Source organism: Patagioenas fasciata, chromosome 13 (genome assembly GCF_037038585.1).
Source record: "Patagioenas fasciata isolate bPatFas1 chromosome 13, bPatFas1.hap1, whole genome shotgun sequence".
NCBI lineage: Eukaryota > Metazoa > Chordata > Aves > Columbiformes > Columbidae > Patagioenas > Patagioenas fasciata.
This window is the reverse complement of record NC_092532.1, coordinates 5,179,117-5,203,968: the sequence shown is the minus strand read 5'-3', so window position 1 is coordinate 5,203,968 and position 24,852 is coordinate 5,179,117. Positions and strand designations below refer to the sequence as shown.

Genomic DNA, 24,852 nt, shown 5'->3' with positions numbered 1-24,852 from the left:
GCTTTTCTAATTGTCCTCTATGAACACACAACCATTAAGTTAGCAAAAATGCCAAATATTAAATCCTCGCCTTGATGCTATTTTCCCTCCAACCTCCATGACAGCTCTGCAAACTATGCTACAAAAAAGTAAATTGCTCTTACATGGCACCTTGCAGCAAAACATCTGCAATTGTTTCAACACCACTGATCAGCTGAGGCTCAAAATCCTGCCCAATTTCTACTCAGTTTGGGGTGTCCAGTTTAGGACAAAAGGAGATCTACTGTAGGCTAAGTCCTGTATGGTTGTGGCAGTATGACAAGAGCCACCCAAGCACTGATGCAGAATAATGGCAGAACCATCATGCGGTGATTCTTCATTCCGTGCATCTCCCAGCCGCCAGCAAGCAGGGACCTTATGAACTAGCTGTGGGTGTCCTTCTGCTTCATCTTTATACTTTGTCGTGACTCACATAGCTAAAATACAGTCTAATCTTACCTATTTTGTGAGGACAGGCATAGGTCTGGTGAAGATTGAGCCACAAATATGTCACCTGCGATCATATGGTCACATCAAAGCATGTCGCTCTCATCTGACAGGCCTGAAATACCATTTTCCCAAGAACGGCGCTGACTTGAGTCAAATGGCAAGCATGCACACTAAAGGTGACAGTAGAATTAAGATTGGTTTTTGCTAGAGTTAATCTAACGGGCCCAATTAAAAACATGACTAAAGTTACCGGGCACTAACTATATTGTGGAATACAAAATGAGATATAATCCATTTAATGGCCACTTCCTTTGGCTGCTGCTCCTTATGCTGGAGCCCTGCACATGGCGTCTTTGCTACTACTGAAAACAGAAACAAATTAAAGCTAAGCCAAGTACACGGATCTGGGCTACAAAGACACCACGATTTTGATGTGGCAGTGTGGGCTAAATCTCACTTTCTCAAGCAATACAGGTGTTCCCAGGTGTAAATGTTTCATTGAGAGTGACTGGGACATGTGGGCAATTTACAACATTTCTGTTCATACAACCATTTTCCCGTTTCCTTAGATGCTACATATTGTTTTACTGAACCTGTCTTACTTATTTGTTGAAGTAAGCAGGAACAGTGGTTGTATATACTTAGAAGTTTGAAAAATAGCTAAATATTCTCTCCATTAATGTTGCCCTTGGTAGAGTCGCTTTCAAGTCAGAACATATGGAACTTCAGAAAGTAGAAATGTCTTTAGCATGTTAATGCACCAGAATTTTCAAATGCTCACCCTCAATTAATAAAGCTGATACTGAAAATCTTTGTACAATGCATGTGATTCTAATGTGTACTGCATACAACATATGTCACAAACAATAATGCAATTAAGTCTTACTTCTTTGTAGCAGCACTTAGGGACTATTTGGATTAAATATAAACTTCCTAATCACCACTTCAGTGAAAAGATTTAGCCACTGTTTTGACATGGTGGAGCATATCACAAAGTATCTTGATCCTCACTTACTACATTTACGCAGCGATGTCTTGGGTAAGCAACCACGATACGCACACATCTGTTATCCTTCTTATTCAGACAACTCCAGAGGGAAATACTATTGTACAGCGAGATTTTGAAAGGTAGAAAGGGAGTGAAGTATGCAGTTAATACTGATTTCCAGTCAGATGTCTAACTGCCCTTTGTAGCTTCAGAAATGCTCTCATAAATATGGTATTCTATGAAACAATGAAACCTCCTCATCTGAGACACTGGCCCATTCTGGCCAGCATCAAAAAAGGTCACATGAGGGGGTTCAAGAGTGTAATGACAGGGTCAGGGACAGAGGGGGGAAAAGAAATAAGGGGATGGCTGGGAATTTGTCTTCAAAAGGAAGGAAATACAGGCTAACATGGCAAAGATTGTAAAGTCATGTAGAATGTAAATCAGCCTGCTTTTTACCCTTTTCTTTAAACAAAAACGTTGTCCCACCCAATAAAATGGAAAGGAAACAAATCTAAGTCCCCCAAAAGCCACATTTTTTCCACAATAGTGAACTGATCAACACTTACTCCTGACAGTGAAAAATTAAAACTTGGAACCAAAGACAGTAACGTTATTTCATGGAAGTAAATATTTCATTGTTTGTTTTTAGTACCACTGTACAACCACACTTAGGGACTTAATAACTGAGCAGCTTCCATTTTATATACCTTTTTGTAACCTTTCCCTAAAACCTTACACCCTACAGACACATCTTTAATACCAGCTCCGTAAACATAAACTCGTTAGTTTGAAAGCAGATGATCTACCAGCACAAAGCACAGTACAAGTTAACCGTGAAAATCCTGACCCTGAACCTCAGCAGGTGCTACAGCTTCCCCTAAATTCTGTGATGGAATTAATGCCCCCAATCTGAACATATCCACACGCATATTAGTCATTACAATAATCAATGAGAACTGTATGACACTGCTTTATAGCGTGCCATATTTTTGTCATTATTACAAGAGAGTTTTTAGTGTAATTTTTAAAAATGAAGGAGGAAAATGTCTAGATATTGGCAGGGCATACGTATTTCCTAATCACAAGGCAGCTTGGAAAATAATGTAAGGTTTACATCAGATTTACTTCATCTCTTTCATTTATGAAATAAGTTGGGTTGATAAAGGTGAGAGGTGCAGACATAAAGCACTTCAATGGCTGTGAGATCTTTGATGAATAACTGGTCTTAATTTCAATGAATAGTTAGTAAGAAAAATTGGCAAATATTAAGAAAAAATTAAAAACTGAATCATTATTAAGACAAAATGAATTCGTGGTCAGTGGCGTTTCACGTTTTCAACAGTGATAAAGGGAAAACATATAAATATTGAAAAAGTTTGCAGGTAACGATCGATGGAGAGCTGAACCATAGCAAGAATAGGTCCTGTGCAGCCAATGAGAGAACACATATAAACAAAGCCAAATGTGAGATCGTGTATCTGTGAACAAACAGGGGTGGTCATACTTACAGGATGGAGTATTCTGGAAAGCAGTAACTCTGAAAAAGAACCCTAAGGGTCATAAGAGGCAGCAGATAACTTAATAAGAGTGGGCTCCCTGGAGGGGTTGAACAGACACGGAGATGAGGTTCTCAGGGACATGGCTGGGTTGATGGTTGGAATCGATGATCTTAAAGGCCTTCTCAAACCAGAATGTTTCTATGATTCCATACATGCTTAAAAGCACTGTGGAATTCTGTCTGTTTGGCTGTTTCTAAAAAATAAAGAAACAAATGTGCTTTTACAAGTAAAATCAGCAAAACTGAAGGTAGAATACGTTTTCCTTAAATAAAAGCAAAACAATTGAACCAACTGATTTTTCACATCTTCAGTGCAGGCCAAGGAGTGTCAGAGTTTGCTGGGAGGTCACAGAACACCTGATATACTCATCTATGCTGTTGGGCAGGGTCATCACTACTATATACAGAACTAGAGGCTTCCCTGTTGTCAGGCAGATTATTGTTGAGAATTTCAGGATGCTTAGAGTAGTTAATTAAAGAGAAGCGCTGGGAGCACTGCGAGGCTATAAATTCCTCCCTCATAGCTTATGGGGCTCAGTGCTGGAACTTTCCATATGTCTGTTTTTAACTGGCATAAACTCGTTTTGACCTTAATCAGCATTTTAGACTAACATTACACAGGGAGGAGAGGATGAGAAAAGGAAGGGAAAGGTATTAGTCAAAGAGGCTTGCTTTAAGACATACATAATGGGGAGATCAGCACTCCTGATATATCCATTGGTACGTTAAAAGATACAAAGCAAAGACAACTTGGCATTTTATAATCTAACTGTTCCACAAGAACATAAATTAATACACATTTTGCAATCAAAGCAGCAAGCACTTGAAGAACAGGTTTGTTGTATCTGCAGGCATCAAATTTCATAAAACACATAAATTAACGAGTCTGTAGATTATTAAATGACAGTTGAGATGCCAGCTCTCCTTTTTTTATCATGGAAGATATTCCCAGGATCTGTGACATCTGTGGTGGCTAATCCCCCCTAGAGAAACTGCCATTCAAAGGAATTCACACTGCGGGGAAGCCACCAGCAGCACAATGTCAGCTATGGCTCGCCAAAGCTCTCCTGGATCCTCGGCTGCGGAGCAGAACACCAGTGAAAAATGACAAGGTTAGTTTCCATATTTGTGTCGCAAAGAATAGCTTTATAAAGCCTGACTTTGAACTGCTTCACTGGGGTGAAGATTTCCAACTTCTTCCACAGGAAAAAAAAAAATCACAATCCATATGCCACTGTTCTCATCTGGCACCCTGAATGCCTCGCATCCTTCAAGAAATGTTTCCAGTTGCTACCCACACCATTTTCAGCAGATGAATTAAACATGATTTTTTAAAATGTATTAAAATGGGATGATATTACTGTGAAATATCACTGCAATCTCTCCAAACAAATTGCATGGTTGATGAATGTATATGTTATTCACAAGAACTTTTCAGAGCAAGATTGACTAAGAGCAAGGAATGAACAAGTCTACTTGCTGTACCACTTCATCCACAAAGTGTGGTCTTGCTTCCCTTCCTAAGTCACGGTCTGTTTGTCTCCTCATTTCTGTTCTTTCTTCCTCTCATAAACCCCTCCAAGTTAAGTCCTTCTTTCATTCACCTTCTGATAATGAGACTATCATGATCTTTCTCTTTCTATCTTGCGCTTTTGCGTTGCAGATCTGGTACTTGCATCGCCCCGTTCTGACTTCAGCAGATCCAAGACGGGACGGACACTGCAAAGACAACAGGCAAGTGCTCCAGACCAAACTCTGGCAGTGGAAACAGGACTGCGAAGGAACCCGACTGAATCTGCATTCAACATGTGCCTCTGCTGGAAAGATTTCAAATACGAAGCTATTTCTGCTCCATTACTTTTAGAAATAAAACTCCAAAAAGGGACGTGACCTTTAAACATCTCATACAAGGAACTGTAGGGCTCAAGCTCATTTATAAGCCAGGACTAAGTCTTTATAGTGGTATGGCAGTAACTCCACACATGAAAACATCCAAAATACTTCATTGCTAAAGTATTAATCATACTTTCCACTAGCCTTGAAACACAGCATTCTTTCATTCTGAATAGCATCCCCGAAGTAATACTACATATTTTTACTTTGCTGTTATGATGAGAATAGCAATTACTGACTATGCACGTAGTTTCCACTTATTTAGTCTAAATTACTCCTGAAAAAAACCCACCACATTTTATACTAGCTTATAAGATATTAAACATATAAATGAGAACTTTCTGTAGCATATTTACCTCTCATATAATTTAAATCACCCACTATTTTTATCTGAATTGCAACAATATTCTAGCATTATATCATATCTCACTAGATCTTTGTTCTTTCCTTCAGTATATCAAATAATCCATCAATGAGTGCTTCACCACGCACTGTATAAAATCTAAAATAAAATCACAATCAATTAGCACTGAGGAGGGAGAAGAAACTTCAACAAAAAGCCCAAAATAATTAAATCATTAAAATAAATGTTCAAGTGACACCAGAAGAATCACGTTTAAAGAAAGGCTGACATACGTCATTCTAAAAGAATATAAACAATACAAATAAAACACTGACACAATTCCCACTCCCCACAATCATCTAGAAAAGGAGATGTGGAGTCATTGGGTGGCAAACACTGTCATAACATCAGGATTACAGCTCAGTCCTCGCAATGTCTTCTGTATTCCCAGATACCATAATAGCTACTTCGGCAATAATCTGTCCTGTTACCCTGAATTTGTTAAGCTGTATAACCACAAAATGAATATATCCAATGCCTCTCAGAAATACTAGATGTGTTGAGCACAGTGACAGTCCCAGTGAATGGTCGGTCCCTGAATGCACCTGTCCTACTGCACATAAACACACAGCTTGAAAATCACATTTTGAAAATAGGATTAGTTAAAGGTACAGGAAAATGTTCTGAGCCATAACATCAGCAAAATGTAAAAATTGTGTTTTGCAGTTAGGTGGTAAGATATTTTGGTCAAGGGCCATCTCTCTGTAGGTAGCCAGAACACCTGGAACAACGAAACCTTGACCTCTACAGCAACAAAGCAGCCGCCAGAGTGCGTCAGACAGTCTTTTAATGTGCTATATTCTCATGTCAATCAAAACAAAAAAATATAGGTCTAAGGCTATCCATATCCATAACAAAGGCAGTAAGAGTTGTCACATGAACACCAACAAGCTGCTAATAATGTTTGATAATCACAAGGCATAAGAAACGGTTTATTCTACATGATGGTGGCGATGTTTTCTCCATGTGATCAATGGGGATATAGATCCGCACAGTAGGTTCTACTCCCTGTTAAGCAAATGTGTATCTGATTGGGGAATTGAGACAATGAAATACGGCACTTTGGTTCCATGCAGAAGCAGTAGTTCCTACATGATCAAATCTGAAATAATTTCAGATATTCTTGCATTTATATCCAAATCTCAATGCTACGCAGTATTGCTGGAAAACCAATTCTGACTTAAATGCTGAATAATGCGCTCAAATAAAACCAGCCAAAAAGGAGGTAGCACAACATTGATGTTCCAAGTGGTACAAGCTGCACACAAAAGCCTTCTAGTTGTCTTCCCAAGGTCTTTTAGGTGCACAAAATATGCATTCATTCTGGCTCTTCCACACTGAACATCAGGCAGCTCCCTAGCAATGGGGTTTTGACCTACTGGTAGTCTTCTACCTTGCCTTCAGGCCAGCAGGTGCAGCAGCCACGTGTCACGACGAGAGCAGCTCAACGGCCATTTTTCCATGGCAGCCACCACTGCCAACACCATTTCTGCAGCCATGAAGCTCTAGAAGCTGGGCTGGGCAGACTGAGGTTTTTCTCCACGTTCAAATGCTAAAAGCAGCCGGAAGATTTTCAGCAGAGTCACACGCAAATATATAAAGGCAACTCGAGGCAGCAGGAATTAAGCAGCAGGAAAGTCAAGGACAGAGGGAGAAAAGCCTGGTAATACATCCCTGAGAGAGAAAACAAGAGAGCAAGTGCACTTGCAAAAACAAAGGGTCAGGACCTAAAAGCCAATAAATTATTTGCTGCCATTTGATCCCAACCATGCCTAGCTAAGAACTGTATGTATTGTCTGTGAATAAGAAACTGCTTTTATGTGTCTTTCCACATAAAAAATTCTTCTCTTAACAGAAACAACCTGTGGAACTCTAAACAAGTAATAAAGCTCTTATGCTATTAATATCCTGCATTTATGAAGTACCAGTTGTCATCAAGAATACTCAGTGTACCAGGCACTCCCAGAGAAACAGACCCATCGTAAAACATTCAGCAAGTGGTTGCATGATTAGTAAAGCACAGTGAAACATAAATCTGCATTTGACTAAAAATAAATAGGGAAGAAAGAATATAACCATATTCGCTATCGACACCAGAAATTCCTACATCTCTGTTTTGGGAGATGTTCTTCCTAAGCACCCATGTGAATGGCCATCAATCTACATGTTCTAATATATTTAGATAACATATTTTAAAAGAGCAATGTGATTCATCATTTCACCTGCAGTAGATGTAACCCGGAACTCATACTGGGAGGTCACTTTAGCATTTTCCTTCAGGAAAAATTCTTTTCTCTAAATGATCTAATACACTCACTCTAATACAATAATTGAGATATTTTAGGGGCTGCTCAATGGCAGTAGAGCTATCCAGAACTCCCCCTTCTGTGCAAACACCGTCCAACCTTCCCTTCTGTGCCTTTACATTAACTTGAGCCCTAAACAGTAGCCACATTAGCAAAATCCTTGTTTGGGGACATCTTTATGGCCTTTCCATCACTTGGAGTGTCTGGACCTCTTCATGCAAACTGCAGTATCTTGCATTTTGTTAAACCGTGCGAGCCTTCTGTAGTCCCAGGGAACCATATTCCCCCGTCAAACAAACAAGAACCATCACTTCTAGGTACACTGACCAGGACGGTTCTACCTAAACAGTCCCTAGAAATAAATATCCTCTGCCCAAGAGATAATCAGTGGGACCAACCTGAGAAGGAAGGCTGATGTTATTCAGAAGGACTAACTACAATCTGTGCTAAAATTACAGAGGAACGCAACCACCCAGAGGTCCAATATAGTTGCCAACATTTTTCCCTTTCGTGTGTCCTCTAGAGGAGGAATCAAAACTGAACTGTAACCAGGAAACCAACATAATAGCATGAACTGAAGTTTCTTTCATCTAAAATGACCCAAAATGCCCTCCTGGAATGAAAAAAAGAAGGCAAAAAGAAAGCTTGTCTTCCCACACCACTGCTAAATCTCTGGGTTAAAAATCCATGCAAATCTAATGCAATGCAGAAATGTGATGAAAATGAAATTAATGTACTTTTGTACATTTGAGGATTTGGAAGAATCTCCCTTTCTTTTGAACATATGAAATGAAAAGCTCCACAACACCCAGAAGGCTGTGAATAATTATTTTTACTAACAGGACTGCCAGAAATTTTTAAACACTTACTAAGCACAAGATTTCTAGATTAAAAAAAAAAAAAATTAACTTCTAAGTTTTTTTTCCCCAGATTCCTTTCCTCAACAGGCTTCACATAAAGAACTTATTTCAATTTTCCCCTCTATTAAAAATAAATGACATTAATAAAGCCAAAGAGGAGGCATTTCTAGTCATCTAAATTCTGCAAGGAAGCCTATTTATGCAGATGGATGTGGCAGTGAACAGTACAAACCACTCACAAGTGTGGCTGCAGCACTTCTGTTTGGGCCTCCCTTGTGAAGTAAATAATAAACTCTGTTGACTTACTGGTGCACAGGTATCGCTCAATGCCTTATTTTCACAGCCGATACAAAATACATCTTCACCTTCTTTCTTATGAACTTTCAGTAGCTGAAGCTCTGCATCAGTCAACGGCAAGCAAAGGCTGTGGAGCAGAACTCAGAATAATTTACCATGAAAGCCAACAGAGAGCTCAAATTCTGTTGGTTGCACTTAATCCTGAAGATTTCTAGAATACAACTGAGTTTTGAATTAGTTTTGGCTAAAATACTCGAGGAATTGTGCTAACAAGTAACCGACACTTAACTGTTGGTGAACTACAGCATTCCTGAGAAGGGACAGTGGTCCTGTCTGTTCTGATCGTCTCTCTTGCTGGTCAGTAAATATTTCCATCAACTTCTATCTCTAGAACGTGTCGGCGTGGGCTGTGAAATCCAAGCCTGACATGAGAATTTAAGTATTTTTAAGCTCTGTAAAAGCAGTTCTCTTATGTGGTATCACCAAACCAGCAGCTCATCCTGCCTGCAAATGCCTTGAACCGCACACTCACAGAATAAGCCTTCTTACTTTAAGGAAAATAACACAAAGCCTACAGTCAATACACGTTACAATCTGTTTCTAATACAGAGTGGCTTGAAATCTATTAACAGAACCTGACCTTGTTTCAAGGTGTGAAGAATAACGCATTTAACTGAAAAGGCTATTACTTAATTAGCTGCCTGTTGGCTAAGAGAAGTCGGCACATTTACTCACTCCCCAATTCAGCAGGATTAGGAGCACACCCTCACCTCGTTAAGCCATATACTTCTTTTTCTTTGGTTGTAAATGTAAATGCTTCAGGTATCTAGCTGGTTCATGCAGAAATTTGTCAGTGAATAACCACAGAAGAATTAAAGCAAAAAACGTTGTCTGTAGTCAAGAATAGCCAGTGTAACTCCTTGACTATAAACTGAGATGTATAAAACTTGAAGGACATTCAAGTCAACTACTCACCTGTGTAAACCAGGTGAAAGCATTGGCACTGTCAGCTGGATTTCAATTCCAAATTTAGCCTAGAAAAACAACCACTCTGGTTTTTCAAATCAGTTCATGAAGGTGTATGGATAAGCATCCTCAACAGAATGATACGGTTCTAATGGAAGTCTGAAACAGCCTGAGCAGACTGCTAAATATGTCATTGTGCCAAAGAAATGCTGCATTTTTCTGAAATGTTTTAACACTACAGCGATACCTACAGGACCACAAGTAAGGTAAGGTCAATAAACATTGCCTCCTTTTTGAGAAAGCTGTTTGCTTCTTGTTATCTTCATCTTTAATAAATGCTCGGATTCACTTTACGTGTTATGCTTCTTTTCAAAAAATAGTGCTTATTTTAATCACTTTGGTGGGATACCCCATGATGCTCCAGGTAGGAAGGTGCTCAGGCATTGACGCGCAGCTGTACAACATCTGCAGGTTAATTTTGAAGACCAGAGCCATATGTAATCTTTATATATCCAAAGAGCAGGATAAACCAATAAATGGTTATTTGTGCCTCTAGCTCTTTTTTCTGTAGCTCTCCTGAACACAGTATTTGCCTAAGTAGGAAATCGTAGTGAAAGCAGAAAATAATCTAAAACCAACTAGCATAAAGCTGTTCTAGTTCACATCCTTTGGTTTTTAGCAGATATTATAATTTCACAGACCAGGCTGTTAGTTTTGTTTATATTTAGTGTTAGAAGTCTTTTGAGCTCATGTACTGAGCAACAATCTAAAATAAATTAATATATTCAGCAAGAGATGACAGAAAATAAAAATAGTGAAGATGAAACATGGTGTAATACCAGTTATAAAGAGTTCATGAGATTAGAGCAGGGGTGTCAAACTCATGATCACCAGGGGACACATCAGCCTCGCGGTAGCCTTCAAAGGGCTGAATTCAGTTTTAGGACTGTACAAATGTAGAAGCAGTTACATTTATACAGTCCTAAGAATAAATTTGGCCCTCTGAAGGCAACCGCCAGGCTGATGTGGCCCCTACTAAAAATGATATTGACACCCCTGGATTAGAGGGAATAAAAAATAAGTGTAACAAAAGGTTTCCGTGAGACGTAGGGGTCAGACGATACCCCTCCTGGAACTGTCTTTTCTGGACAGAGCTGCAGCCGTGCTCCTGACGTGTGCTGGAGCCAACCAGGCTCTGTGATCACTTGTGCCGATCTCCATGCTGGGCCTCTGTCCCTCCGCTCTGGCCATAAATCCTCATCCCGCCACTCCTTGACAAAGTTGATTCAATAGGGAGCATCTTAATGGGCTACTGCATAACCACTGACTTCGTTTTTATTGTATAGCATGGAAAAAGACGAATTAAAACACCTAAATACTATTTACTTATGTAGGAAACATCATTAAATATTCCAGTACCTGGAAACCATTAAGAATTCCATGTAAGAAATCTCCACAACTGTACCGTAAAATTGCACCCCCTCCTGCCCCAAGACAATAAGAGCAAACGTCATAGCCAGCGGTGCACGTGCAATTCCACTTTTGAATTCTGAACCCTGACTCTTGAAGTCATGCTTAACTGCTATGTTGAGCTGGGGCCAGAGGACCCAAATTAACTATTATTAGTTTTGTCGGCACCGTTTAACCCCAAAGCCATGTGCCGGTTTGCAGTTGACCATCAGGGAATGAGGTGGGCAGCTGTTAAAACAGATGCTGTTGTAAATCTCAGGTAGAGTGGTTCCCGCTGTTCCTATGGTCATCCAGCAAAATAAAGATGTGACTGCAACACAGGCCAACAAAAAATACTGCAGAGCCTACAGGTGAACAGAGCCCACTGTCATCCCTTGCTGCCTTAGTCAGATGGACCCATACAGGACACAAATGCAATTTCATTTGGGTACTGATACGTATAGATACTTAATACCCCTTCACTTCTGCCATCCATGTGTACTCACACTAAATCACTGACTTTTGTTCCTTTTTGGCCATGAGGTTGGCTTAGCAATAAGGCTCCGGAAAATACAGTTCCAATTTTCACCATGTTGTCTGTTGCTGCACTGGTATTATTCCCTTCCCGTGTTTTATATCGTGAATTATGTCAGAATAATAATGAATCAAATCAAAACACAGAATGACAGTGTTTACCTGATGTGAACATGCCCTGAGAGTGAAATTAGACTTGCTAAAATGCACATGCATAAAACCTTCAGCATTTATATACATCATTTCGTATTCTTAAATATATATATAGAAGTACATATTGTTATTGAAGTGTACTTCAGGACAAAAATGAAACTATGTTCAACCTGCTAAAAGTTGAGTGTTCAACAAAAATTAGTTTTTACATGCTCTTGTATCATTATTTAAGCCTTAATGGGTTTTTGCTACTTTGGCTTAACCCTTCTCCTCAAGTTTGCTTGCTGCTTTTCTCACAACTGTTACAGAACTTTACAATTTCCAATTATCTGGGAGCTTTTTTCCCCTGTTTGCTCCACATGCAAGGACATACTCAGCTATGGTCCTTCTTCCTAAGCAATTTCTACTGAAAACCTTGCTATTTTCCTCCATTTCTTCCCTGGATAAGTCTGTCAAACAACAACATTTTAAGCATATTACCTGTCACGTTGCAGTGGTTGGTATGTAAACATATGTTTGTATTCTTATGGTAACTCAAATGAGTGGTAAATGTAGTCGGGTAGAAGTGAGATCCCAGCACTTCCTAACAACCACAATTGCGTAATTGAGAAGAATCTGATGATCTTCCAGCCTCATTTAAGCTATAGTCTCCTTTATTTTTGTTCCTTCACACTATTAAAAGCCATATAAATGGGGGGAAGGAACTGAAGCCATACAAACGACACAGAAACATGTTGAATTGGTATTGATCAGTACTGCGGTTCAATATCCCCCAAACGATCCTCTCATTCACAGTGTCTGTGGTGTTACCACCTTTAATCCTTTGCACATCCAGACTAGATTCTATGACATTGTCTTCTGTGTGACAAGAACAAGACAAAATAATATATTTTAGTACGAATTATCATAAAATATTCAATTTTGATTTAAACAGGAAAATAAGCAACCTGACTGGTAATCAAAACATTGTAACTTCAGCTTATTTTATCCTGCAATTCTTCCAAATATTGTTTGTTTATAGCAACAAAAATAAGCATCACAATGAGCTAGATAAGAACCTTTTAGGCTGATTAAATAAACCCAGTGCTATTTTATCTTAAAAAAGCCATCAGACTTGCAAAGAAAATACTCATTAGTACTTTGAAAACCATGTTATGCTACACTTGCATTTAATAAGGTAACAATTTACATTTATGCAGTACCTTTTATCCCAAAGCAATTTACAACTTACAGCCAGAGATTATCACTTCATCTCCAGTGAAACTTGGCAACTGTGAAGTGTTGCTCTGTACTATAAAGCAAGAATTCTGGTAGGGAACAATAAATATAAGGTTTCAGTCGAATAAGTATGACTCTTATATTTATGCCTCCAATTAAATCAAGTGAAAGTGTTAAATTAATTTTCTGAAGTTGCATTGCCATTTTTATCTAGCGTCCACTTGCAAAATGAGAAACGGGTTCTATAAAAAGCAGAAGAACGTTTGCACTGCCCCTTATAGATTGTTTGAAACAAACATTTCCAGCAATATTGCGGGTCTAGTAAGGACTGTGAAAATGCCATCTAATTATGGTAAAACTGCTTCCTGAACTGCTTCCCATGTACCACTTTGGCAACAGCTCTTAGGAGAAGCTTGAGATCAGGAGCTACATTCATAAATATCTCTAATGTTCAGATATTTCAACAAAGACAAGGTTGAAGACAAAACACCTTCATGCCCAATCAGGCTGTGGAACCACCTGCCACAAGACAGGGTAAAAACCAAAACACGCACTTCAGGCTTCCAATAATATCGGCTCATTCCATCCTCAGCATGCAAGACAAAGTCCTTTGGAGAAATAAACGTTCGACAGCAGGATGTAACATCAGGACATAACGATGGCACCACACATTTAACTTGCCTCATGCAACTCTGTGTAAACTTTCATGACCTGTTAAGATAAGCAATTTTTAGACTTAGTAGTGTCCTTTGGAGACAAGAAGGGAAAGAAGGGTTTACACAAATCTACCCAAGAAGTCCATTCCAACTACAAGACCAGAATGTGGTGCTGTGATTCAGGTCACTTTCTGCTAAAATGGGAAACAAGGAAATCATGGCAACAAGAGGAACATCTCCTCAGAACCAGGTGGTGACAGACCCGGACAGATCACTGATCTGATGGATTTCCTTTCAGAGCATACAGAAAAATCCTGTGAGATGTGGCCGTATTGTTGTTTTCATGTTTTAAATCAATAGAAAGAATGAGTAAAGCACTAATTGATCATCTACTGTGAAAAGATTTGGAGCAACACTTAAAGCAGCCATGTGAATATCCTGTCAGAGCGAATCATAAAGCACGCATTTCCATATACATCTCAGAGTGAACTTCTCATGCAGTCTGACAAGGCCGTTTTGAATTGATCACGTCCCGTTCTTCTCGGACACTCATGCATAAACACTTGGTACAACAACATTAACGAGCAATGACATAAGGAATTTAGGTCTAACCAAACAGACCCTATCTGAACAGTAACATGCTTGAATCCTTAACTCCCTCCATCGCTCCCTTGAGGAAATGACATTTTTTTCTTTAAAGGTGACAAAAAATTGATCATGTCGTTGTCATTCAGTACATTTTTTCAGCAAACCCTCTTAACAGAAGAGCACAATAAGAGCGGAGCCACGTTCCTCCCCTCAGAGCGCATCGTCTCCCCTCTCGTTCCACATCAGGATAGTTGTTCACCAAAACTTTGGAAGAACTAAAACCGATGCAGAGTTCTAGTAAGTCAGCCTAGCCAGAACAATCTCTCATCGTTTTCATTTAAATTCATTTCCTTTCTGCAACTGCCAATTTTCTGATCCCAGCCAATCTCTTCCAAACGATCTATATTGTACTGAGTGGGTTCAGAGAGGAAAAAGACAAAAAAGCAGAAGTTTAACCCAAAAGTTCTTAGTAACTTCTACACAGTAATTTCTGAGTAGTAATTTTTACAAGATTCATAGCTTGCAACAGGTCCTTAATATTTGGATATTGGAATAGCGTTATTTCGGTTCCATATGATCAGCAATGTAAAGGATCAGTAACCTTGTGGTACATGCTCTTTATGCTGCTGTCCTCCCAAGATTTCACTCAGAAAACACAGTTGTGGATGATATCACAGGAGCTATAGAAGTATGCTGCGAATTGTGTGTTCCCTATCCACACCACATCATTGCTCATCAATACCGCTTGGAAGCTTCAGGAGCTAACGTGCACAACATAAGGAGCGCAATTATCTGCCAGCTGGCTTGCTATGGGAAAGTTAAGTATCTTTCTGGTCTAATTTATGTAAAAATCTGGGGAGTGCTGAAGGTTTTCCAGCAGCACATGATCCAGGAGGTCATCACCCACACCAACAAGGAAGATAAACCAGAGATCAACCATCACTGACGCTGCCTGTCTCCCGAAGCACAGGAATGCGCTCCACAGTGATTTAAAGGGTAAGCCCGTCCTTACAGATCTTAGAGCCAAAACAGGAAGTTCTCACTTCAACTATACACTCTGGATTGACAGAGAAGCATAAGAATATGATACAGACAAATTCACCTCGGCCAAGGTCCCAGCAGGTTAGCAGCCACTCGGACACTTGCAAGTACCTGCTACTTCTTTTAGTACCTAGACTGGGTACAATCATCAAGGACAAGGCTAAATCATGTCTTCAATTTAATCTGAACAGCCTTGGCCTAAATTTTCTTCATTTCTAGGCTGTAGGCTATAAAGCCAAACCAAACTCAAGCCAAATACCAGTCAAAACATCTTTTTTCCCTTCCGCAATCTGAAAATGCAACTGAACTGTTACTTCAATGTTTCTGTCAAGTAGGAATGAAAATTTCCTCTTTTTTCCTTGTTTTTTTCTTTCCCCCAGAAAAGAAAACTCTGATTACCATTTCAGAACAATAGTTTGATGAAAACTGACATTCCTTAGTGCAGGGGTGTCAAACTCATCTTCACCAGGGGCCACATCAGCCACATGGTTGCCTTCAAAGGGCCGACTGTCATTTTAGGACAGTATAAGTAGGAGCAGTGGGCCCCACTGAGCATGGAAAACGTTGACTTGTGCAAGAATTTGCAGAGCAGCGTTATACTGATTCTTTTATCCTCACTCTTCTCCCCCGACATGAACACCGGTGCATGCAGTACAAATTTTTATCTCTGCACACACTGCTCGACAGAACCTGGGGCATCCTGCCAAGCTCTAAAGTCTTGTGCCTATTCAAAGCAGTTTGGACTAAAAGGCAATGGAAGGCCGGACCTTTCATTCTTCTTATTGTATGGAGAAAAATAAATGGGCCCCACCAACTTGATCTCCCACACATTACCCTTCGTTTTGTATAGCGTATATATGTTTTTGGTAAGTGTATTTGTTTCAGCATCACGGTGCAGCTCTGGCAGGAGCTGCACGGGACTGTTGGTGCCCATCGCCCCTGCTTTCTGGCCATTGCTTGTGCGGTTCAAAGCACCCCAATGCCACAGCTTCTCAGCCATCTGGATAAAATATTATACAACGAGTTGAGGAGAAGCTGCTGTACGTGTTGTGAATGTGAGGGACACCAGGCTCCAGCAGATGAAAACCAAAGCTGTCACTAAAATCATATGCAGGGTGGGGACCATGGATTCCGTGTGGCCTTCTCCATTTTAAAATTATATATTTTCCACTGTGAACTGGTTCAGGATTTCTGAAGCAACTAACAGACCACTGAAAGCTTGAATGCAAATACCTTCAGTAAGATAAAACCAGATTTATCCTATAAAATGTACTTGACTACCTGCTTGAAATTAAAGGTCTTTAAAAAGCAATTGTTCATGGTAATGTCTTGTACCATGTTTAATTGCATAATAAGCAAATAAAAATAGTCTATTATGTACCTTTCCTGCACTTGGACATGACAGATCCATTTTCCTTTGCATATTACACCACCAAGTGGCCTAATGCTCTTATTATTTTCTCTTCACCATGTTTCCTCTAGATAAACCATTATATAAAACAAAATAAAATTTAAAAGCCGAATTGCTACCTAAAATAAAACACTAACCGGAGCTTAACCTCAGAGATTCAGCTAGACACTTGGATTAAACTTTGTCCTATTATAGTTTACAAGTCCAAATTTAATGCAAGTGTAAAGTTGATTATCTATTTCTCCTCTTACAGCAACCTAGAACTTATTAGGATAAGGTTCATTTCCACTTTTATTTGGGTGATATATGTGTCTAATGGAGTAGTCTGCTGCATCTGCTACGAACACAAGCATTTTCAGGTACATCATTAAACTTAAAATAGGACATAGGTAACTAAATATATATTAAAAAAATGGTTTAGGACTTCAAACAAAGTCTGGCCATGCAAGTGAATCAAGGACATTCAGAACAGGTTTCCAATATCTTAATTGAATGAGCAAAGCTTGCAGGTGCTTGAAATGAGCAGGACTACACATGAGTGAGGGCAACAGGATCAGACTCAGAATCGCTACTAAATATAACTTGGTTACAGCTCCAAAAAATATATTGTTGCATCCATCAGAAAAAACTAGAGCTCAAACTTTCCATCCTCATTTTCAGTGTCCAAACTTACCCTGCTACAGGACCACATGGCTTTATCTGGAAACCTGCTCCACATTTAGACAACATTCAGTTCACCATTTAAACAGAGATGAGCTAGAATTTTTATGTTAAAATAGTGTATTCCTTAAGCTATCTTACTGAGGGTATCTTCTTAAGAGTTAAATACTCTTCCACGCCTGAGGGAGACAGTATGACCAGTATGATTATAGCAAATGCCAATGTTTCAAACGCTGCAGAAAGGCAGTAGCCAGGTTGCATGCAGCACTCATATGGATTTGAGCCAGACACACACACAAGCGGAGCTGCGTCTCTGCTGCGTGGCTACAAGCGTCCAGCAACCACAGAATGGAGTCCACTCCATGACAGCTGCTGCCCTAAACAACTCGCAGCAAGCTTCAAGTAGGGGAATATAACTATCTAGCAAAGTAAACAACACAACAGAATGCAGATTTCAACTCTACACACTCAGGTATACAAGTGTCATTTGCATTCAGAAAGGACACACTAAATGGAAAGAAGGAGGAGAGGGAATGAAGATAAAACAGGCAGGGCTGGAACAGGACACCACACGACACAATACTGAAAAATGGGCTCTACCAGTGACTTCTCTGCTCCCAAAGGCACTACCTGCTGCTGCTAAGGCAGGCTTCGGTTCCAACTCAATCACTAATGAGGTTCCTCCCTTCTTCTGCTCCAAATCCTCCACTTGACTAGGAAGAAGTAGAGATGATGGATAAATCCCATTTCTCCATCCAACTCCACTCATAGGGGAAGCTATGTAGATCCAGCTGAGCCCTGTTTAATTTTCTCAACCTGTGCAGCAATAGCAGCCAAGAACCAAGGCCATAAATGCTTAAATTTAATGTAATTTCATGCATGTCTGGCAAAATTTTTGCTATTTTAGTTCAGAGGTGTGCAACAAGGTATTTCTTCAGGTGCACAAAATCCCTTCAGAAGAGAGTTATTAAAAGAGATGCCCACAGGATTTGAACAAGGTCACAGGAAAGATATTTACAAAACACGGACTTATTCAAATACATACACATACACCCCTAACAGCATGATCAATATGACCGCTCTACAGATAATAAAGTAATCATCCATAATTATGACTGAATTGAAACCTTATCATACAGTTTATTGCAGTCTGGGGTAGAAACAAATAATTGTCTACTATCATGAGTAAATGAATGAGGTTTGCTTTTCATAGACAAAATAAGGTATCATTTCTCCACCACTAATGATTTACAGATGGGAATTACCACCCCCACAATATGCAGCACTTCAGCGCCACAGTAAAAAAGAGAAAATGCATCATAATGATGAGACGGTCTGTTCAAGCTAAGGTAAAAACTTCCATCTGCCACACCAGACTTTGTCAGGCCATACACGTTAGAAATGACAACATCCCTTTAATATTCACAAAATCAAGAAAATAGTCATAATGAAGCTTTCAGCTCATGAATGATTTAAAAGTCTTATTGATAATAATATATAGAATCAGTAAAATATTGCCTACGTTCCTTTCTTCAGCCATATCTGTTTGGATGTTTTTAGAAAGGTGTGGTAGTGTAAAATACCTGTCACAATAACTGTTTATCCCAATGTTTCTGTGTGTGACAGACAAACAGGCTTATGAAAAGACTCCCCATGCCTTTAGCATCCCAAGCTTCTATACGATCTGCGCTCACAGAAACCTGCTCCCAAAGGTTTTAGCGCACTTCTCTCCTGTGCCTTGCAGTGGTCTGTGCCTCCTTCTCCTACCTCTTTCTACTGGACTACACTAGTCATTAAAGCAACTGGGTTTCACCAAGTTTTTTATATCTCTGTTAACAAGTTATAATTGTTATGCTACATAAACACTGATCACAGGCAAACCCACAAATCACTCTGCTTATTGCGTCCTTCTTTGCTCAACGTTTTTAAGAAAAACTATGGCAAATTAAATAATTACATTATTTGATGTCTAGTTAAATGAACATATACTAGTATGATCTTACACTATCCACAGGTCTCAATCCAAGCTCTTTAAGAGACGGAAGAAGGTGTGTGTGAAAATACTTGGACATGTACTTTCAAACATTTTCTCCATTACTCTTAGTGGCTAACGGTGGCAACAACACGCATTATTGTCTCTCACTCTTAAATGCCAGTTGCTATAGAAACTTGACACTGATTAAGATGAGGAACATGATCCTCAGAAAATATGCAGTGAACTGCAATTATTAATCCTGCACATTCAACCAATGAGAACAAGACCTTGCATTTCTAATATCAGTGATAAAACTCTTCATAGGCATACAAATGGCACTTTAGAAATGATGCCCAAACAGACTTTTTCTGAATATCATACAGGGAAACAATGTGACCTGAAGCAGGTTTTCACATGCTGACAGTTACTGCCAGCTATTTGCTAGTGAAAAGTATTTCAAAGAGCATAGGTAAGAGCTTTCAAAGCAACTATTCAGAAGCAACTGTTGACACAAAGGTTCTTACCCCAGCCCAGCTCTGGTTTTTTGTGTACATAAGCTGCAAGAAATTTCCTTCTTACTCTGTGATGCAGTTCTGGAATCTAATCAGTTGACATCAAAACCATCTCTGTTCACATTAGCAAAACACACGCGCACTTCACGCACTTGGACTTGCAGTCACGGTGAGCGTTCTACCATCCTGTTGCATTAGCAAAAATCACATTGCTTCAGCTGACACAGGGATCTTGTCACCAAGCTACATGTAAAACAAGTAACAATAAAAGCTGTTAACCTTCCAAGGTGACAACGTTATTTTGAGGCTCAAAGTAACATTGTCTTTTCCTTTATAATTAGTAGAAGCTTCTCTATTTGCATTCCATCAACCAGAGTATCTTTTGCTCAAAACCAAATAATGCAGGAAGGATAAATTTACTGCAAAAAGCCACATATAAGAAGCAATAACCTTTACCAATAATCTCTACCATCCACTCCCAAAACAAAGTTCTTGAAACCAAACCCAAGTTTCTGTAACCTTTAGAAGAAACAGAAGACCTCTCATCTATTTAGTCCTGCCACAAGGCCACATTGCACATTAATTTGGGAATATAAAAGAAATACCTGTTGGTACGGAGTATTAAAAGCTAACAGTTTCCTTTTAAAAAAATCTGACTTTGTTATGCGGAGACCTGTGTTTTACAAACTGTATTATACTGTTTTCATGATACTTCTTATATAGTTCCTTATATAGAACTTTACTATATGATACGTCTTAACAGAAATTTTCTATATAACACTTCTGACATAGTTTCTAGATAATTTTGCATACAAGTGAATAACGTTATAATTAAATTACGCTTTGGTAGACTCATTATCAGTATATAGCACACCTCATGCAAAAAATCTTAAAATAACTAGCGGCTAATTTACTCTGCATTAAAGCCTATTCATGGAAAACACCACAATTTCTACACAAACAGAAAATAACTAATTACATGCAGAAAAATTATACAAAGAAACTTCAGGTACATTTTTATTTTCTAGCTTGAGTTGCAGACTGTTGAAAGAAATTTGAACACTCCAGTAATCTGACATATTATAGAGGGTCTTGCTGTGTTTGTAATCAAAATACATGCTTCATGAAACAGATTTTTTAAACCTATACAGTAAACCTACCAATAGCTGCCCTCAACCTTGCTCAAATTTGTCAATGTCAGTGCAACTATACACCAGGAAACCTTTTTTGAAGGGGAAAAGAAACAAGATGTTTGACATCTAATACCTTGTCTGTTAAAGGTAGTTTGTTTGGAATAAAGTTAAAGCCCTTCTGCAAAAGTCCAACGGAAATCAAACCCCAAGGTGTGATTTTAATTACAAGGCAAGAACAAAACTTTCTGTCAGTCATCTGCAGAGTGTGCAGTTGAGATAGTTACAAGCTTTCCTCTGCATTGTGATTTCAATTAAAGGAAAAGGAAGAGGAGAAGAGGGAAAAGGGAAATAAGAGAAAAAAGGGGGGAAAAGGAAGAAAAAGGCAGAAAAATGAGGAAAGTATGGTATGGTGAGATGAAATGCTCCACCCCTCAAGTAATGATGCAAAATCTTACCCTCAAAGTGAGGTTTATACCACAGTTACTTCAAATCCAAGTGGCAAGAATGCCATAGAAGATGTTACACTATATGTTCAATGTATTCTTGCTGTGTAGGGATTAATTTTGGGATTGTCCTATAAGGGGAAAAAAAAAAAAAAAACATTTTTTAAGTTTGTAAGAGCTTTGACATTACTTTCCTAGCCACATCAATTTAAAGCAGCAGAACAGCACATTCAGGAAGGGTTACGAAACCAGAATTTTTGAATGGGTATTGCGTGCTGCGTGCCAACTTGAGTCCAAATCATAAAGCCTACAGAGAAGTCAGCAGAAGAATCCAAATGTCTGAGAATCAGATGTCCAAGGAAATCAGCACGTTGACTTAAACAGTGTAAAATGCAGATTATTTGAATGTGGGGGTTTTATTTCTAGGGTTCGTTTATACCATATTTCCAAGTATTTTTCTATAATAATAGTATGTAAGAGATTTTATTTTAATCAAGGTTTAAAATTGCAGGTAAGTACATGATTCCAGTAGATGGGAATATTAAACAGTGTGAGACTTGCAATAAACCTGACAGAACCATTCAGCCTTCTGAAGTCTGTAGCTCTGTCTGCACAGCCAGTTCTGCTGTGGCACCAGGCACACGTTGTACCGGCAAAGCTTTAGCGATCTCCGGTCAGCTCTGAAAACCCCCAGACTTCAGTTTTACAGGCCAAAAGTATCATTTGCAAACCATGCGATTTCTTGTTGAAAAATACCACCTTATTTGAAAATATGAAAAACTATTGCTAGGAAATGGGAAGTTAGAGCAAGGCCTTGTCATTGGATGGTGATATAACAACTTTTCAAACATGTAAAAGACAGCTGTTGCAAGTCACATCCAGCCTCCGTGTTAATTTGTAGGACATTCAGAACTTGCATCTTTCCTCTTCACACAACTGAATTCCCCTGAAATTGGAAGGACTGCCCCTGCTCAAGGCTGAAAAGATATAATGTACTGGATGAGGAGGCAGGTAGGAGATTCATTTTCCCCTGATGCTACAGGTAACAGCAGAGCCAGCTGCATATGCAGGAACATGGGCTCGTTTCTCAAGGAAGTGACAGGAACCACCAGCAACGCTCTCAAATATCGCTGAGAAACGCAACATCTTCTCTTCCCAAGCTGAACTGTGCTTTGAAAGGCTGCACGAGTGGTTTTGAAAGGAAAGAAATACCAATCTTTTAATTGGAAAGGAAAGCTAGAGATGAGGATGTGTATTCTAGGTACATGTGCATGCCCTAACAGTTAAAAAAAATTATCTTTGATCCACAGGATGTTATTGAACAAGACACCTACAAAGGGCAGCAATAGCTCACATAACTTGTTTGTGTATCATTGTCTCAAATCTCATTAAATTCAGGACAAGAGTAGTCAGGAAATTTCAGAGTAACAAATGAACAAATGGTCTTACCATATAATATTTAAAAGAAAAACCTTAGAAAGTCTGCCAGTCCTCTTGTGGGAATAGAGGATATAGCAACTTTTTTTTCATTCCATAAAATTCTCTTTAAATATTTACTAGTCTTGTATTTTCTACATGTGGCCACATCTCAAGCAAAAGCCCTCCACCTCTCACTGAAGTATGCTTAAGAACATTCTCTGCATATGTAATAAGAGTATTAAAGGGTCCAGATGTGAATTAGAAAAACAACTGTGTCTATTATAGCTGAATTTCAAACTACTGGAGTAAGATCAAGCAGGAAAGTTGTGGTTTGTTCCAGAGCACCACCCACACAATTCTCTGAGTAGGTTACCAAATGACAGTAAATCTAACTAGTAAAATGCAAAACAAAGCTGTCGCATCTGATTAAATTCCCAGTGACTGGATAGACAACAGACAAGATTTTCTCTACCTTCTCAAACTTAAAAATAAACCTTATGTAGATTTACAGCCACACATGCCATAAATTTCTAATTAACAACTATTATTTTCTTTGGCTACAAAATACCACATACGATTCAACAAACTTGAGAAATACTTACAGGACAATTGTGCGGGAATAAAATTAAAGTTTCTCTTTGGAAATAGATGCAATTTATTTTTGCACTCAAAACTCCAGAGAAATGACATTTCAAGACATTACAGAACGGGTGACAGCAGAAAGCAACACCTACAGTGTTGTTGAAATGGCAATGACTGTGGCTTAAGTGGTATCAGCAAATGCACTATAAGCTTTGAAAGACTGTATGATCAGTGTTACATATAATTTTGAAAACCCTTTGCTTGCTTTGGGAAGCACTGCCAGGCAAGGCAAAAGTGTTAACTTCTGCTATTTCTAGGAGGGGCTTATTTCCATCTAAGTTACTTTTAACCTGTAATGGACAACACACATATATTTTCCTTAAATTTATAACCTGATTATAAAGGATTAGCTTTGAAAACAGGTGAACATGTCTAGGCACTCGGGCTGTAGGGTTGAGGATGCCTCAACCAGCCCAGGCTCACCTGTTACTGCTGTTTGTCAGGGCGCAAGACAGACATCCTACAACCATCACAGAATGTCCTGAGCTGGAAGGACCCACAAGGCTCATGGAGTCCAACCCCGTCCCTGCACAGGACACCCCACAGCTCACCCCGTGTGTCTGAGGACACTGTCCAGTCTCTTCTTGAACACTGTCAGGCTGGGGCCGTGACACCTCCCTGGGAGCCTGTTCCAGAGCTCCAACCTGTCCCTTCCATCTGTACAGACCTCTGTGAATGCTCAGCCCTTCCTCAGGGGTAACAGCCCCTGCTGTTCTCACCAGCACAAATTTAGGCGCAGGTTCTCAAGTTTTGGGGACTAGCAGGCTGCTGGTAGTGGCCTTTATCCCGGGCTGAGGGGCCACACAGGCCACAGCCAACCCCACAGGGACATGGCAGCGGGCGACCCCTCCTCGGGCGCGATGCAAACGGCACTGCCCAGCACCCCTTCACTCGTGTCCGCTCCCGCCACGGCACGGGAGATCCTGCAGCACAGGCAGGAGGATTTAGGCTGAATCCTGCCAAAGGCGGCGCTGCCCCAGAGACCAAGGGTGGGGGACGAGAGGGAGAGGGCTCCAGGCACAGCCCGCCCGGGGCAGGGAGCGGCTCCGCGGGTGTGTGAGGAGAGGAGCGGGGCTGGGCCGACCGGCCAGCCAGCACCTCCCTCGGGGCTGAACAAGGGTTGTTCACCACAGAAAACCGCCCAAACCCCCGCCCACCGGCGCGGAGCGATCGCAGCTCCCGGCGCTGCGTCGCGCCGCCCGCCGCCCACTGCGCCTGCGCTGGCCGCGGCGCGGCGCGGCCCGCCGGACCTCCGGCCCGCCAGGGGGCGCTGCGC

General features: G+C 40.0%; 1 long non-coding RNA gene across 1 annotated transcript in view; it reads right to left on the bottom strand.

Moving 5' to 3' along the window:
* Positions 1-24,794, bottom strand: part of LOC139829076 (uncharacterized) — a 96,641-nt gene extending 71,847 nt beyond the window's left edge. Inside the window, exons 1-2 of the long non-coding RNA XR_011741296.1 lie at positions 24,734-24,794; positions 21,528-21,646 (exon numbers count right to left, since the gene is read on the bottom strand). This is a non-coding gene — a long non-coding RNA (uncharacterized lncRNA). The remainder of the gene's footprint in view (positions 1-21,527; positions 21,647-24,733) is intronic.
* Positions 24,795-24,852: the final 58 nt, after the last annotated feature.